This window comes from Saimiri boliviensis, chromosome 17, assembly GCF_048565385.1.
Source record: "Saimiri boliviensis isolate mSaiBol1 chromosome 17, mSaiBol1.pri, whole genome shotgun sequence".
Taxonomy (NCBI): domain Eukaryota; kingdom Metazoa; phylum Chordata; class Mammalia; order Primates; family Cebidae; genus Saimiri; species Saimiri boliviensis.
In genome coordinates this window covers 54,204,403-54,220,952 of record NC_133465.1, presented here as the reverse complement: position 1 = coordinate 54,220,952, position 16,550 = coordinate 54,204,403, and the positions used below count along the sequence as shown (strand labels likewise).

At 51.8% G+C, this 16,550-nt stretch overlaps 2 pseudogenes; both read left to right on the top strand.

Annotated features, from left to right (window-relative positions):
* The first annotated feature begins 385 nt into the window (after nt 1-385).
* Nucleotides 386-1,845, top strand: LOC120362998 (somatotropin-like; annotated as a pseudogene).
* Nucleotides 1,846-2,785: 940 nt separating this feature from the next.
* On the top strand, nt 2,786-14,953 carry LOC141581749 (somatotropin-like; annotated as a pseudogene).
* The last annotated feature ends 1,597 nt before the right edge of the window (nt 14,954-16,550 follow it).

The following is a 16,550-nucleotide window of genomic DNA, read 5'->3' as shown; positions in this document are numbered from 1 at the left end:
TTCCTCTTACTATGACGTAAACCAGAGGCAAGAAAGTGCATTTATTCCTGGCCTTTGAAAAATAAAATTTGCTGTTTAGGCACAGCCTATCAGCCCTCCAGACACCTTGCGTTCTCTCTCTCTGTCTTTATTATTTTCTCAGGCGCACTCCCTCTTCCAGGTATTGGGACCCTCTTGCAAGTCGAGAGACCCCCGGGCAGACGTGCCTACCCCTCCGGACGGTCCACGACACTCCCTTGCCCAAACATACATAGAAACAGGTGGGGGCCAGCAGGGAGAGAGAAGGGGGCAGGGTATAAAAGGTCCCACGAGAGACCAGCTCCAGGATCCCAAGGCCCAACTCCCCAAACCACAGAGAGTCCTGTGGACAGCTCACCTAGATGCAATGGCTGCAGGTAAGGGTCTCTAAAATCGCTTTTGACATAATATGTCCTGAGGGGAGAGGCAGGGCCCTATAGATGGGACGGGGCACTAACCCTCAGGTTTCAGATTCTGAATGGGAGTATCGCCATGTAAGCCCAGATAATCGGCCAGTCTCAGAATGTTCCTGGTCCCTGGAGGGAGAGACAGAAAAGGAACAGCCCCTGAGCAAGAGCACTGCCCTCTGGCTCTCCGGCTCCCTCCCTTCCCCTCCGGTTTCTCCCTAGTCTCTCGGGCATCCCTGCTCCTGGCTTTCACCCTGCTCTGCCTGCCCTGGCCACGAGAGGCTGGTGCCTTCCCAACAATTCCCTTATCCACGCTTTACAAGAAAGCTATGATCCGCGCCCATCGCCTGCACTAGCTGGCCTTTGACACCTACCAGGCGTTTGTAAGCACTTGATAAATGGATGCATGTCAGGGTTGGCAAGGAGGGGTGACTTTGCATTGGTGGGAAGTAATGGGAGGAGACGAAGGAGCTCAGGATTGTTTTCTGAATCGAAGATGCAGGCAGATGAGCATACACTGAGTGAGGTCTCAGAAAAACAACAATGGGAGCTGGTCACCTGCATAGATATTGATGGGCGGTCCTTCTCCTAGGAAGAAGCTCATAGCCTGAAGGAACAGAAGGATTTCTTCTTGTATAATGCCAGGACCTCCGTTTGCTTCTCAGCATCTGTCCCAACACCCACTAAAAAAGAGGAAGCTCTACAGACATCTGTGAGTGGCCACCCTCTATACCAGGCAGAGATGGGGGAGGCCTGTGGTCACGGCCCCCGGGCAGCCCACCCACTGCCGGTCCTTCCCCTGCAGAACCTAGAGCTGCTCCGCATCTCCCTGCTGCTCATCCAGCTGTGGCTCAAGCCTGTGCAGTTCCTCAGCAGTGTCTTTGGCAACAGCCCACTGCATAGTTTCTTAAACACCTTCATCTATGAGTACCTGAAGGACCTAGAGGAAGGCATCCAAACTCTGATGGGGGTGAGGGTGGCACCAGCGGTCTGCAATCCTGGGGCCCACTGGCTTCCAGAGCTGGGGGAAAGAAACACTGCTGCTCTCTTTTTAGCACTCAGGTCCTGACCCAAGAGAACTCAGCTTATTCTTCATTTCCACTCGTGAATCCTCCAGGCCTTTCTCTATACTCTGGAGAGCAGGGAGGAGAAAGAATGAGTGAGAGAGGGAGGGAACAGTGTCCAAGCGCTTGGCCTCTCCTTCTCTTCCTTCACTTTGCAGAGGCTGGAAGACGGCAGCCCCCGGACTGGGGAGATCTTCACGCAGACCTACAGCAAGTTTGACATCAACTTGCAGAGTGATGACGCACTGCTCAGGAACTACGGGCTGCTCTACTGCTTTCAGGAGGACACGGACAAGGTCGAGACATTCCTGTGAATTGCGCAGTGCCACTCTGTGGAGGGCAGCTGTGGCCTCTAGCGGCCAAGTGGCATCCCTGTGACCCTCCCCAGTGCCTCTCCTGGCCCCGGAACATGGCACTCCAGTGTCCACCAGCCCTATCCTAATAATATTAAGGTGCATCTTTTTGTCTGACTAGGTGTCCCTTTCCAATATTATGGGGTGGGGTGGGGGTTGAGCAAGGGGCAGGTTGGGAAGAAAATCTGCAGGGCCTGTGGGGTCTATTGGGAACCAGGCCGCTGAAACATAATGAACTTGCTCTCCCTGGGCCAGAAGAAAGCCGGCACAGCACTGCTGTCTGTTACTCACTGAGGCCACTCCACCAGGTCAGTGCTTCCAGCTTGCTGGTCACAGCCCACTGGTCATCCCAGTGATGATGTGAAGGCATTTCTTCCACAACCATCACCAGCAACACCAAACCTAGCCCCCCAGGAGAGGGAATCAATAAAAACAAGACAGACTATTAAGTGCAGAAGCAAAAGTTCCCCAAAATGTGAGAAAACAATGTCTTGGAATTACTTGTGTGCAGAAGAATTTTAAGATAAATATTCCTTAAGCACAACTACTCTTGGGAAATGAGAACAATGCAAACATGACTTTGAGACATACAGAACCAGAGCATTTGGGGTCTCAATTAGGACAAGAAAGTCGAAGAGATATTTTATTTGGATTTCCAAATGCAGTGCCAGCAGGTGCCACAGCCCCCAGACCTCCCTCTCCTTCTCAAAGTCTATCCCAACAACCGTCAGCAAAAAGGAAACAGATAGATAACAACGGAGGCAGTGGAGGCTGGATGGGAGGGCTAAATCACAGCTGATACTCACTTCCCATAGCCGCATGCAACACAGAGTTGCGGGAACCAGCAACACCTGCAGAACTCGCAGTCCACAACTAAGTCCCCAGCACCGGCTAAAAGGCCCTGTCATGGGGGCTCCATGTCCCAGTTGACATTGCAGGAAGGATGGTGGGAGACACAGAAAGCTACGTGGAGCTCTGGGACCCTCCTCCATTCCCACCTGGCTCCTCCTCTCTGGTGGTGCTGGAAGGAGCAGGGGTAAGTGGTGTCTCCACCCTCCCAGTGACCCCATGATTCTCAGAGCTGGTATCATTGATGACATCCCTCTCGGGTCCTCACACAGGCCTGCATGGAGAACAGCCCACAGCCCAGTGCCCTCCCAGCAGATGATGAGTCTGGGGTGCTGGTCAGGTTAAGCTTCAGGAGTGGTGGCAGAAATTGAGCTCCGTCTTCTGCTACGAAAAGGGGGAGGTGGCAGGGCCCAGCATTCACATCCTAGACCACAGGGGTGTGGGTTTTCAATGTTGGCCGACAACCCCACTGCCAACCACTTCTAGAAGCATTTGCTTGTTTCCTTGCTTGTGTTTCTACAGCGTCGCGTGCTCAATGCCCTTAAACTCAGGGGTGGGCCGGGCGCGGTGGCTCAAGCCTGTAATCCCAGCACTTTGGGAGGCCGAGGCGGGTGGATCACAAGGTCAAGAGATCGAGACCATCCTGGTCAACATGGTGAAACCCCGTCTCTACTAAAAATACAAAAAAAAAAAAAAAAAAAAAGTAGCTGGGCATGGTGGCGCGTGCCTGTAATCCCAGCTACTCAGGAGGCTGAGGCAGGAGAATTGCCTGAACCCAGGAGGCGGAGGTTGCGGTGAGCCGAGATCGCGCCATTGCACTCCAGCCTGGGTAACAAGAGCGAAACTCCGTCTCAAAAAAAAAAATTAAAAAAAAAAAATAAAATAAAAAAAAAAAATAAACTCAGGGGTGGAAGATTTCGGGGCAGGAGAGGGGGTTCTTTCCTGCTCTCATCTCTGGGGGCATCTGATGCTTGTGACCTCCAGATGATATTGAAATAGCCACAACCCTGGGCACCAGGAGACAGGAGGCTCAGTCTTGGTCATCTCTGCCTTTGCCTTGTCCTGCTGTGAGGTTTCCACAAGGCACCCGGTGCCACTGGGCCATTCTCACCTGGGAATTGAGGGAGAACAATCTGCCCCTTAGAGAATGACAAAATGAGGCAAAGCGCTGCTTCTGTTGGGGGCAGGATCCCTGAACTCAGAGAAATTTAGAAGTTGAAATAACTGCATTGGATCTCAGTACTTTGGGAGGCCAAGGCAGGCAAATCACCTGAAGTCAGGAGTTCATGGCCAGACTGGCCAACATGGTGAAACCCCATCTTTACTAAAAAAAGTATAAAAATTCGCCTGGCATAGTGGTAGACGTGTATAATCTGAACTACTCAAGAGGCGGAGGTGGGAGAATGCCTGGAATGCAGGAGGCAGAGGTTGCAGTGAGTGAAGATCATGCCACTGCACTCTAGCCTTGGTGACACAATGAGACTCCGTTTGGAAGAAGGAGAAAAAGAAGGAGGAGGCTGAGGAGGAGAAGGAAGAATAAGGAGAAGGAGAAGAAGAGGAAGAGGAGGAGGAGGAGGATGAACAAGAGCCAGCAGAAATAACTAAAGGAATGGCACCATGCTACCTGCACTGGGGAAAGGACTTGTTTCTTTCTTTCTTTCTTTCTTTCTTTCTTTCTTTCTTTCTTTCTTTCTTATTTATTTATTTGTTTGAGATGGAGTTCTGCTCTGGCACCCAGACTGGAGTGCAGTAGCACAATCCTGGCTAACTGCAAACTCTGCCTGCTAGGTTCAAATGATTCTCCCATTTCACCCTTCAGAGTAGCTGGGATTACAGACAGGGGCCACCATGCACAGCAATTTTTATATTTTTAGTAGAGATACAGTTTTGCCATGTTGACCAGTCTGGTCTTGAACTCCTGACCTCAAGTGATCCACCCACCTCAGTCTCCCAAAATGCTGGGATTACACGTGTTAACCACCATGCCCAGGTTGGAGAAAGGACTTTGAATGACACAATGTGGGAAGAACAAGCTTGTGGAGTTCTGCTGCCCTGGCTGGGGTAGCTCATGCAAGTCAGTCTCTCTGAGCCTGAGACTCTTGATCTGTGAAATGGGATGATCATAACAGCTCCTTCACAAGACAAGTGGCAGATCAGATGTGAGAATGCACAGGCAGGCCCTTTGACACTGGATAAACTCCATACAGATCTGGAAAGGAGGAGAAGAAAAAGCAGGAGCGGGTTCCATGGCTGCATAGGGCATCCTGCAGTGTGATGTGTTCTGAGTCCCAAAGCTGGGAGGAGGCTCAAACCTTCAAGAGCTCTTCCAACTTTGAGATTCTCTGATGGATTCAGGGCGATGGGAGGAAGCGCTTGTGGTTTATGTCTGTTGCCGAGATTTCTGTTTCTTGGTTTGTATCTCTGCTTCAGTCTGGGTTCCTCTTCCCCAAAGAACTGCGGTATCCCCAAGGCTCAGGGAACGTGGAGGGCAAAGTATGTGATTGATTCCCTGTAGTGGTCGGTGTCAGCACTGCATCCAGCTGCCTCAGGCGGGCCCAGGAGGACTCGGCAAAAGTGGAATTCAGAATCTATTGGCTGTATTGGCTCCTTTTCCCAGCACACACTCTCTCTAGTGGGTAGAGGGGAACCACGCAGGGAGGAGGAAAGGGATACGATAGAGAGTGGGAGGGGGTCCGTGTGGGTCTCAAGGACTGGCTATGCTGACATCCTTTCCCGCCTTCAGGTTGGCCAGCATGGCATGCTGCCAGAGGACACCCACCTGCCCCTTAAAGATAGGCCAGGATGGGTGGTGCCTCTGGCTGTCACTCTGTGTACAACCCTCACAGCGCTGGTGATGGTGGGAGGGAAAAAATGACAAGCCAGGGGGCATGATACCAGCATGTGTAGGAGAAGCTTCTAAATTATCCACTAGCACAGGCATGTCCGTTACCCTCCCTTGCTCACACATACATAGAAACAGGTGGAGGCCAGCAGGGAGAGAGAAGGGGACAGGGTATAAAAGGGCCCGCTAGAGACCAGCTCCAGGATCCCAAGACCCAACTCCCCAAACCACGGAGAGTCCTGTGGACAGCTCACCTAGCTGCAATGGCTGCAGGTAAGGGTCCCTAAAATCCTTTTCAGTATTATATGTCCTGAGGGGAGTGGCAGAGCCCTGTAGATGGGACAGTGGCATGATTCCTCAGGTTTGGGCTTCTGAATGTGGGTATTGCCATCTAAGCCCAGATAGTTGGCCAGTCTCAGAACGTTCCTGGTCCCTGGAGGGAGAGACAGAAAAGGAACAGCCCCTGAGCAAGAGCACTGCCCTCTGGCTCTCCGGCTCCCTCCCATGCCCTCTGGTTTCTCCCTAGTCTCCCGGGCATCACTGCTCCTGGCTTTCACCCTGCTCTGCCTGCCCTGGCTTGCAGAGGCCGGTGCCCTCACAACACGGCCTGTATCCTGGCTTTATGAGTATGCTGTGATGCGCGCCCATCGCGTGAACCATCTGGCCTTTGACATCTACCAGAAGTTTGTAAGCTCTTGACAAATGGATGCATGTCAGGGTTGGCAAGAGGGACGACTCTGCCTTGCTGGGAAGTAATGGGAGGAGACGAAGGAGCTCAGGATTGTTTTCTGAATCGAAGATGCAGGCAGATGAGCATACACTGAGTGGGGTCCAAACAAAGGAACAATGGGAGCTGGTCACCAGCATAGATATTGATGGGCGGTCCTTCTCCTAGGAAGACGCTCGTAGCCTGGAGGAACAGAAGGATTTCTTCCGGTATAAAGCCAGGACCACCATTTGCTTCACTACGTCTGTCCCATCACCAGCTAACAAAGAGGAAATTCTGCAGAAATCTGTGAGTGGCCACCCTCTCCACCAGTCAGGGATAGGGGAGGCCTGGTCATGTCCCCCGGGCAGCACACCCACTGCCGGTCCTTCCCCTGCAGAACCTAGAGCTGCTCGGCGACTCCCTGCTGCTCATCCAGCTGTGGCTCAAGCCCGTGCAGTTCCTCAGCAGAGCCTTTGGCGAGAGCCCACTGCATAGTTTCTTAGACAACTTCATCTATGAATACATGAAGGACCTAGGAGAAGTCATCAGAACTCTGATGCTGGTGAGGGTGGCACCAGGAGTCCCCAAATCTGGGGCCCACTGGCTTCCAGAGCTTGGGGAAAGAAACACTGCTGCTCTCTTTTTAGCAGTCAGGCCCTGACCCAAGAGAACTCAGCTTATTCTTCATTTCCACTCATGAATCCTCCAGCCCTTTCTCTACACCTTGGAGCCTTGGAGGGGCGGGAGGAGAAAGAATGAGTGAGAGAGGGAGGGAACAGTGTCCAAGCGCTTGGCCTCTCCTTCTCTTCCTTCACTTTGCAGAGGCTGGAAAATGGCAGAACCCGGGCTGAGGAGATCTTCAGGCAGACCCACAACAAGGCTGAAAACTTGCACAACACTGACGCACTGCTCGAAAACTACGGGCGGCTCTTCTGCTTCCAGAGAGACATGAACAAGCTCGCAACATTCCTGCGCATTGCGAAGTGCCGCTCTGTGGAGGGCAGCTGTGGCCTCTAGCTGCCGGGTGGCATCCCTGTGACCCTCCCCAATGCCTCTCCTGGCCCCAAAAGGTGGCACTCCAGTGTCCACAAGCTCTATCCTAATAAAATAAAGTTGTATCATTTTGTCCGACTCAGTGTCCTTCTCTAATATTATGGGGTGGGTGGGGTATGGAGCGAGGGGCAGGTTGGGAAGACAACCTGCATGGCTGTGGGGTCTATGGGGAGCCAGGCCCCTGAAACATAAAGGACTTGACCCTTCCTGGGCTAGAAGGAAGCTGGCACATGACTGCTGTCCATTACTCACTGAGACCCCTCCACCAGGTCAGTGCTCCCAGCTTGCAGGTCAAGCTCACCAGTCATCCCAGTGATGACTTGAAAGCCATTTTTCCTCTCCAACCGTCACCAGCACCACAAAACCTAGCCCAGCAGAGTGAGAAGAAATGAAAACAAGACAGGCTGTTAAGTGCAGAGGCAAAAATTGTCAAAACATGAGAAAAACATGTCATAGAATCCCATGTGTGCAGAAAATCTTAAGACGAATATTCCTTAAGGCCAACTACCCTTGGAAAATGAGAACGATGCAAAAATAAGTTTAAAACATAGAGAAGCAGAGGTTTTAGGATCTGAATTAGGGCAGGTGGAAGAGACACTTTATTTCAAGTTGTAAATAAAGTGCCTACAGGTGCCAGATAGACAACACCATAAGCAATGAGGACTGGATGGGAAGGGATAAATCCCAGCTGATACTCGCTTCCCTTAGGAAGACGCAATGGAACCAGCACCACCTGCATCACTCACTGTCCACATCTAAGTCCCCTGCACTGGCCAAAAGGCCCTGTCATGGGGGCTCCATGTCGCAGTTGACATTGGAGGAAGGATGGTGGGGGACGCAGAAAGCTACGTGGAGCTCAGGGACCCTCCTCCATTCCCACCTGGCTCCTCCTCTCTGGTGGTGCTGGAAGGAGCAGGGGTAAGTGGTGTCTCCACCCTCCCAGTGACCCCATGATTCTCAGAGCTGGTATCATTGATGACATCCCTCTCGGGTCCTCCCACAGGACTGCCTGGAGAAGAGCCCACAGTCCAGTGCCCTGCCAGCAGATGATGAGTCTGGGGTGCTGGTCAGGTTATGCTTCAAGAATGACGGCAGAAAATGAGCTCCATCTTGCGCTCTGAAAAGGGGGAGGCGGCAGGGCCCAGCATTCACATCCTAGACCACAGGGGTGTGAGTTTTCAATGTTGGTTGGCAACACCACTGCCAACCACTTCTAGAAGCGTTTGCTTGTTTCCTTGCTTGTGTTTCTACAGCATCATGTGCTCAATGCTGTTAAATTCAAGGGTGGAAGATTTCAGGGCAGGAGAGGGGGTTCTTTCCTGCTCTCATCTCTAGGGGCACTGATGCTTGTGACCTTCAGAAGATATTGAAATAGCCCCAACCCTGGACACCAGGAGACAGGAGGCTCAGTCCTGGCCGTCTCTGCCTTTGCCTTGTCCTGCTGTGAGGTTTCCACAAGGCACCCGGTGCCACTGGGCCATTCTCACGTGGGAATGGAGGGAGAATATTCTGCCCCTTATGGAAGAACCAAATGAGGCAAGGGCCGCTTGTGTTGGGGGCGGGATCCTTGAACTCAGAGAAATTTAGAAGCTGCAATAACAGGATTGGGAGCGGTGACTCACACCTGTAATTTCAGTACTCAGGAGGCCAAAGCATGTGGACCACCTGAAGTCAGGAATTTGAGACCAGCCTGACAAACGAGCTGAAACTCTGTCTCTGCTAAAGAAGTACAAAAATTAGCTCAATATACTGGTTGTGCCAGTAATCTCAGCTACTCAGGAAGCTTAGGTGGGAGAATCACTTGAACCCAGGAGGCAGAGGTTGCAGTGAGCCAAGATCATGCCACTGCACTCCAGCCTGGGTGACAGAATAAGACTCCATCTAAAAAAAAAAAAAAAAAAATAGGAAGCCAGAATAAGTAAATAGTAGCACCACGCTACCTGCTCTGTAGAGAGAACCTCACAAACACACTTTTTTTTTTTTTTAGTTGGCCTGAGTGTAGAGGTAGGATCTTGGCTCACTGCAACCTCTGTCTCCTGTGTTCAAGGGATTCTCCCACCTCACCCTCCTCAGTAGCTGGGATTATAGGCATTCGCCACAATGCACAGCTAAGTTTTGTATTTTGAATAGAGTTGGGGTTTGGCCATGTCGACCGGGCTGCTCTTGAACTGCTGATCTCAAATGATCCATCCACCTCAGCCTCCCAAAGTGCTGGAATTATAGGTGTTAACCACGATAGCCGGCCTGGAGAAAGGACTTTGAATGTCACAATGTGTGAAGAGCAAGCTTGTGGAGATGTGCTGCCCTGGCTGAGGTAGCTCATGCAAGTCAGTCTCTCTGAGCCTGTCTCTTGATCTGTGAAATGAGATGATCGTAATATCTCCTTCACAAGATAAGTGACAGGTCAGATGTGAGAATGTACAGGGAGGCCACTTGCAACTGGATAAGCTCCATACAGATCTGGAAGGAAGAGGGAGGAAAAAAGGGAGGATGGGTTTCCATGGCTGCATAGGGCATCTTTTGACGGGATGTTCTGAGTTCCAAAGCTCCGGAGGAGACTCAAACCTTCAAGAGCTCTTCCAACTTTGAGATTCTCTGATGGTTTCAGGGCTATGGGAGGAAGTGCTGGTGGTTCATGTTTGTTGCTGGGATTTCTGGTTTTGCTTTGCATCTCTGCTGCAGGTCCAAGGACCTGGAGTAATATCCTGAGTCTGGGTTCTTCCTCCCCGCAAACCTTGGGGAGCCCCAAGGCTCAGGAAGAGGGAAGGGCCAAAATGGGGTTAGTTCCCTCTAGTGGTGGGTGTTAGCACTGCATCTAGCTGCCTCAGGCGGGCCCAGGAGGACTAAGCCAAAGTGGAATTCAGGTCTGAATCATGCCCAGAACCCCCAGAATCTACTGACCGTGGTTGGCCCCTTTTCCCAGCACACACTCTCTCTGGTGGGAGGATGGGAACCACGCGGGAAGGAAGAAAGGGATAGGACAGAGAGTGGGAGGGGGTCCGTGTGGGTCTCAAGGACTGGCTATCCTGACATCCTTTCCCACCTTCAGGTTGGCCACCATGGCACACACCTAACCCTTAAAGAGTGGACAGGATGGGTGGTGCCTCTGGCTGACACTCTGCACACAACCCTCACAGCGCTGGTGACAGTGGGAAGGGAAAGAAGACAAGCCAGCGGGCATGATACCAGCATGCGTGGGAGAAGCTTCTAAATTATCCACTAGCACAGGCACGTCCGTGGCCCCCCTTGCATGAACGTGCATAGAAACAGGTGGGGGCCAGCGGGCAGAGAGAAGGGGTGAGGGTATAAAAGAGCCCACAAGAGACCAGCTCCAGGATCCCAAGGCCCAAATCCCCAAACCACTGAGAGTCCTGTGGACAGCTCACCTCGCTGCAATGGCTGCAGGTAAGCGCCCCTAAAATCCCTATGAGCCGGATGTGTCTGAAGAGGAGAGGCGGGGCCCTGTAGATGGGACGGGGGCACTAACCCTCAGGTTTGGGGCTTCTGGATGTGAATATCACCATCTAAGCCCAGATATTCGGCCAATCTCAGAATGTTCCTGGTCCCTGAGGGAGACCTTTGCAGAGGCTGGAAGATGGCAGCCCCCAGACTGGGGAGATCTTCAGGCAGACCTACAGGAAGTTTGACATAAACTCGCAGAACGATGACGCACTGAGCAGGAAGTATGGGCTGCTCTACTGCTTCCGGAAGGACATGGACAAGGTTGAGACGTTCCTGTGCATTGTGCAGTGCCCCTCTTTGGAGGACTGCTGTGGCCTCTAGCTGCCGGGTGGCATCCCTGTGACCCTCCCCAGTGCCTCTCCTGGCCCCAGAACGTGGCACTCTGGTGTCCACCAGCCCTGTCCTAATAATATTAAGTTGCATCTTTTTGTCTGATTATGTGTCCCTTTTTTAATATTACGGGGCGGGGTGGGGGTTGAGCAAGGGGCAGGTTGGGAAGACAACCTGCAGGGCCTGTGGGGTCTATTGGGAACCAGGCCACTGAAACATAATGAACTTGTTCTCCCTGGGCCAGAAGAAAGCCGGCACAGCACTGCTGTCTGTTACTCACTGAGGCCACTCCACCAGGTCAGTGCTCCCAGCTTGCTGGTCACAGCCCACTGGTCATCCCAGTGATGATGTGAAGGCATTTCTTCCCCCCCATCACCAGCAGCACCAAACCTAGCCCCCCAGGAGTGGGAATCAATGAAAACAAGATCAGCTATTAATTGCAGAAGCAAAAATTCCCCAAAACGAGAGAAAACAATATCTTGGAATTACTTGTGTGCAGAAGAATTTTAAGATGAATTTTCCTTAAGCCGAAGTACACTTGGGAAATGAGAACAATGTAAAAATGAGTTTGAGACATAAAGAACCGGGACATTTGGGACCTGAATTAGGACAAGGGAAGTGGAAGAGACATTTTATTTGGGTTTCTAAATGCAGTGGCAGCAGGTGAATTAGATAGATAACAACGTAAGCAATGAGGACTGGATGGGAAGGGATAAATCCCAGCTGATATTCGCTTCCCTTAAGAAGATGCAACACAAAGGGGTTGGAACTGGCACCACCTACAGAACTCACAGTCCACATCTAAGTCCCCTGCACTGGCTAAAAGGCCCTGTCATGGGGGCTCCATGTCGCAGTTGACATTGGAGGAAGGATGGTGGGGGACGCAGAAAGCTACGTGGAGCTCAGGGACCCTCCTCCATTCCCACCTGGCTCCTCCTCTCTGGTGGTGCTGGAAGGAGCAGGGGTAAGTGGTGTCTCCACCCTCCCAGTGACCCCATGTTTCTCAGAGCTGGTATCATTGATGACATCCCTCTCGGGTCCTCCCACAGGCCTGCCTGGAGAACAGCGCACAGCCCAGTGCCCTCCCAGCAGATGATGAGTCTGGGGTGCTGGTCAAGTTACGCTTCAGGAGTGGTGGCAGAAAATGAGCTCCGTCTTCTGCTCTGAAAAGGGGGAGGTGGCAGGGCCCAGCATTCACATCCTAGACCACAGGGGTGTGGGTTTTCAGTGGTGGTTGGCAACACCACTGCCAACCACTTCTAGAAGCGTTTGCTTGTTTGTTTGCTTGTGTTTCTACAGCGTCACGTGCTCAAAGCCCTTAAACTCAGGGGTGGAAGATTTCAGGGCAGGAGAGGGGGTTCTTTCCTGCTCTCATCTCTGGGGGCATCTGATGCTTGTGACCTCCAGATGATACTGAAACAGCCCCAACCCTGGGCACCAGGAGACAGGAGGCTCAGTCTTTGTCATCTCTGCCTTTGCCTTGTCCTGCTGTGAGGTTTCCACAAGGCACCCCGTGCCACTGGGCCATTCTCACCTGGGAATTGAGGGAGAACAATCTGCCCCTTAGAGAAGGACAAAATGAGGCAAAGCGCTGCTTGTGTTGGGGGCAGGATCCCTGCTTCAGAGAAATTTAGAAGCTGAAATAACTGGGTTGGATCTCAGTACCTTGGGAGGCCAAGGTAGGCAGATCACCTGAAGTCAGGAGTTCAAGACCAGACTGGCCAACATGGTGAAACCCCATCTTTACCCAAAAAGTACAAATATTAGCCTGGCATAGTGGCGAGTGTGTGTAATCCCAGCTACTCAGGAGGCTGAGGTGGGAGAATTCCTTAAACCTAGGAAGCAGAGGTTGCAGTGAGTCAAGATCAAGCCACTGCACTCTAGCCTGGGTGACAGAATGAGACTTCATTTCGAAGAAGAATAAGGAGAAGAACGGGAAGAAGGAGAGGAAGGACGATGAAGAAAAGAAGATGAAGAAGAAGGAGAAGAAGGAGAAGAACAAGAAGAAGAAGAAAGAGGAGGAGGAGGAAGAGGAAGAGCCAGCTAAAATAACTAAATGAACAGCAGCATGCTACCTGCACTGGAGAAAGAACTCATTTTTTCTCTCGCTCTCTTTTTTTTTTTTTTTTTGAGATGCATTTCGGCTCTGGCACCCAGCTGGAGTGCAGTGGCACAATCTTGGCTCACTGCAAACTCTGCCTCCAAGGTTCAAGGGATTCTCCCGTTTGACCCTCCTGAGTGGCTGGGATTACAGACATGAGCCACCACGCACAGCTAATTTTAATATTTTTAGTAGAGATGGAGTTTTGCCATGTGGACCAGTCTGGTCTTGAACTCCTGACCTCAAATGTGCTGGTTATATATGTGTGAGCCACTGTGCCCAGGCTGGAGAAAGGACTTTGAATGACACAACGTGGAAAGAGCAAGCTTGTGGAGTTCTGCTGCCCTGGCTGAGGTAGCTCATGCAAATCAGTCTCTCTGAGCCTCAGACTCTTGGTCTGTGAAATGGGATGATCATAATAGCTCCTTCACAAAACAAGAGACAGGTCAGATGTGAGAATGCACAGGCAGGCCCTTTGCAACTGGATAAGCTTTACACAGATCAGAAAAGGAGGAGGAAAAAAAGGAGGATGGGTTTCCATGGCTGCATAGGGCATAATTCGGTGTGAGGTGTTCTGAGTTCCAAAGCTGGGGAGGAGACTCAAACCTTCAAGAGCTCTTCCAACTTTGAGATTCTCTGATGGTTTCAGGGCTATGGGAGGAAGTGCTTGTGGTTCATGTCTGTTGCTGGGATTTCTGTTTCTTGGTTTGCATCTCTGCTGCAGGTACACGGAGCTGGGGTTAAACCCTGAGTCTGGGCTCTTCGTCCAGGGGTGACTTTGCATTGGTGGGAAATAATGGGAGGAGACGAAGGAGCTCAGGATTGTTTTCTGAATTGAAGATGCAGGCAGATGAGCATACACTGAGTGGGGTCTCAGAAAAACAACAATGGGAGCTGGTCACCTGCATAGATATTGATGGGCGGTTCTTCTCCTAGGAAGAAGCTCATAGCCTGAAGGAACAGAAGGATTTCTTCTTGTATAATGCCAGGACCTCCGTTTGCTTCTCAGCATCTGTCCCAACACCCACTAAAAATGAGGAAGCTCTACAGAAATCTGTGAGTGGCCACCCTCTCCACCAGGCAGAGATGGGGGAGGCCTGTGGTCAGAGCCCCCGGGCAGCCCACCCACTGCCGGTCCTTCCCCTGCAGGACCTAGAGCTGCTCCGCATCTCCCTGCTGCTCATCCAGCTGTAGCTCAAGCCCGTGCAGTTCCTCAGCAGTGCCTTTGGCAACAGCCCACTGCATAGTTTCTTAAACAGCGTCACCTATGAGTACCTGAAGGACGTAGAGGAAGGCATCCAAACTCTGATGGGGGTGAGGGTGGCACCAGCGGTCTGCTATCCTGGGGACCCACTGGCTTCCAGAGCTGGGGGAAAGAAACGCTGCTGCTCTCTTTTTAGCACTCAGGTCCTGACCCACGAGAACTCAGCTTATTCTTCATTTCCACTCGTGAATCTTCCAGTTCTTTCTCTATATTCTGGAGGGGAGGGAGGAGAAAGAATGAGTGAGAGAGGGAGGGAACAGTGTCCAAGCGCTTGGCCTCTCCTTCTCTTCCTTCACTTTGCAGAGGCTGGAAGATGGCAGCCCCTGGACTGGGGAGATCTTCAGCCACACCGATGGCAAGTTTGACATCAACTTGCACAGCGATGACGCACTGCTCAAGAACTACGGGCTGCTCTACTGCTTTCAGGAGGACATGGACAAGGTCGAGACATTCCTGTGAATTGCGCAGTGCCGCTCTGTGGAGGGCAGCTGTGGCCTCTAGCGGCCGGGTGGTATCCCTGTGACCCACCCCAGTGCCTATCCTGGCCCCGGAACATGGCACTCCAGTGTCCACCAGCCCTGTCCTAATAATATTAAGGTGCATCTTTTTGTCTGACTAGGTGTCCCTTTCCAATATTATGGGGTGGGGTGGGGGTTGAGCAAGGGGTAGGTTGGGAAGAAAATCTGCAGGGCCTGTGGGGTCTATTGGGAACCAGGCCGCTGAAACATAATTAACTTGATCTCCCTGGGCCAGAAGAAAGCCGGCACAGCACTGCTGTCTACTACTCACTGAGGCCACTCCACCAGGTCAGTGCTCCCAGCTTGCTGGTCACAGCCCACTGGTCATCCCAGTGATGATTTGAAGGCATTTCTTCCACAACCATCACCAGCAACACCTAACCTAGCCCCCCAGGAGAGGGAATCAATAAAAACAAGACAGACTATTAAGTGCAGAGGCAAAAGTTCCCCAAAATGTGAGAAAACAATGTCTTGGAATTACTTGTGTGCAGAAGAATTTTAAGATAAATATTCCTTAACCGCAACTACGCTTGGGAAATGAGAACAATGCAAACATGACTTTGAGACATACAGAACCAGAGCATCTGGGGTCTCAATTAGGACAAGAAAGTCGAAGAGATATTTTATTTGGATTTCCAAATGCAGTGCCAGCAGGTGCCACAGCCCCCAGACCTCCCTCTCCTTCTCACAGTCTATCCCAACAACCACCAGCAAAAAGGAAACAGATAGATAACAACAGAGGCAGTGGGGGCTGGATGGGAGGGATAAATCCCAGCTGATACTCACTTCCCATAGCCCCACACAACACAGAGTTGCGGGAACCAGCAACACCTGCAGAACTCACAGTCCACCTCTAAGTCCCCAGCATCGGCTAAAAGGCCCTGTCATGGGGGCTCCATGTCCCAGTTGACATTGGAGGAAGGATGGTGGGGGATGCAGAAAGCTACATGGAGCTCAGGGACCCTCCTCCATTCCCAACTGGCTCCTCCTCTCTGGTGGTGCTGGAAGGAGTAGGGGTAAGTGGTGTCCCCACCCTCTCAGTGACCCCATGATTCTCAGAGCTGGTATCATTGATGACATCCCTCTCGGGTCCTCCCACAGGCCTGCCTGGAGAACAGCCCACAGCCCAGTGCCCTCCCAGCAGATGATGAGTCTGGGGTGCTGCTCAGGTTATGCTTCAGGAAATGACGGCAGAAAATGAGCTCCGTCTTCCGCTGCGAAAACGGGGAGGTGGCAGGGCCCAGCATTCACATCCTAGACCACAGGGGTGTGGGTTTTCAATGTTGGCCGACAACCCTACTGAGTCCCAAAGCTCGAGAGGAGACTCAAACCTTCAAGGGCTCTTCCAACTTTGAGATTCTCTGATGGATTCAGGGCAATGAAAGGAAGCGCTTGTGGTTTATGTCTGTTGCCGAGATTTCTGTTTCTTGGTTTGTATCTCTGCTTCAGTCTGGGTTCTTCCACCCCAAAGAACTGCGGTATCCCCAAGCCTCAGGGAAAGTGGAGGGCAAAGTATGTGATTGATTCCCTCTAGTGGTCGGTGTCAGCACTGCATCCAGCTGCCTCAGGCGGGCCCAGGA